This window comes from Sinocyclocheilus rhinocerous, unplaced genomic scaffold, assembly GCF_001515625.1.
Source record: "Sinocyclocheilus rhinocerous isolate Xijiao unplaced genomic scaffold, SAMN03320098_v1.1 scaffold165, whole genome shotgun sequence".
In the NCBI taxonomy this organism is placed as follows: domain Eukaryota; kingdom Metazoa; phylum Chordata; class Actinopteri; order Cypriniformes; family Cyprinidae; genus Sinocyclocheilus; species Sinocyclocheilus rhinocerous.
In genome coordinates, this window is record NW_015630990.1 from 95403 (window position 1) to 96450 (window position 1048).

Here is a 1048-nt window from a genome sequence, read left to right on the forward strand (position 1 = left end):
ACACATTACAATGTCATTGTGATATAGAAAAGGAAAAATAAATATGGGCACAAAGATGAAAATTAAAAAATTAGAAAGTCCATTGTCAGAATTTGTAACTCTTGGGTTGTCCTCTGTCAATACAGTATATGCTTTCCAACTGAACATTTATGAGATGAACTTTTGAGCTGTTTCAGAGAAAGGGTTTATCATTGGGTGATCTACATTCTCTTCATTAGTGAAAGTCAAGATTCACTTGCACAATTCATGCCAAATTTACAAAAAGTCTAATAATAATGTGTAAACAATGTGCTTGACAGTTTATGACAACTAGATGAACCATTTTGCATTTAATGACTTATACGATGAACTAAAGACTAGATGTTTTGAGGGGAAAGACTATTGCACAGAAAACTATATAATACATTTTGAGCAACATGACATTAGCAACTGTTAATGTAGGAAACCACAGATAAATGTACATAGTCAATTGCATGAATGTACCAAAGCAATCACAGCTTGTTCAAAAGAATGAGAAACTGCTTTTATGATGTGTACAAATGACTAGATGATGTGGAAGTTGTACAAGTAGTTTTGAGAATTTCATTTCTGATTTGAGAAATGCACCAAAGCGACTGAGAAAAACTGTAAAGGAGAGCTGTCAGAAGCTGTCAAAGTCTTCTGTCCCTGTGATCCATATGCACTTTCAAGTGGCCACAGAAAGCCTCGTCACCGCTTTTCAGATGATTAGATATACTAGAACTTACATTGACTTTACGGTCTGCCTGTGCATGCAGGGGTGATCAAACATGCTGACTAAATCTACAATCAGTCACAGTTGCTGGGGCATGTAGGGACTTTTCATCACCAACAAAAGGAAACAAAAGTCAAATGCTGTGAAAGGAAATGTATAGAAACATTCAGTAACCGTTTGTCCGTTAGAGATGACCAGTCCATTTCTAACATTGTTTGTTTGTTTATGCTGAAGTATTATGATGCACCATGTTTTATGTTTCTCACTATGTATTTGTGTACACACGTGTGTATCCTGTTATATATGGGCTTAAAC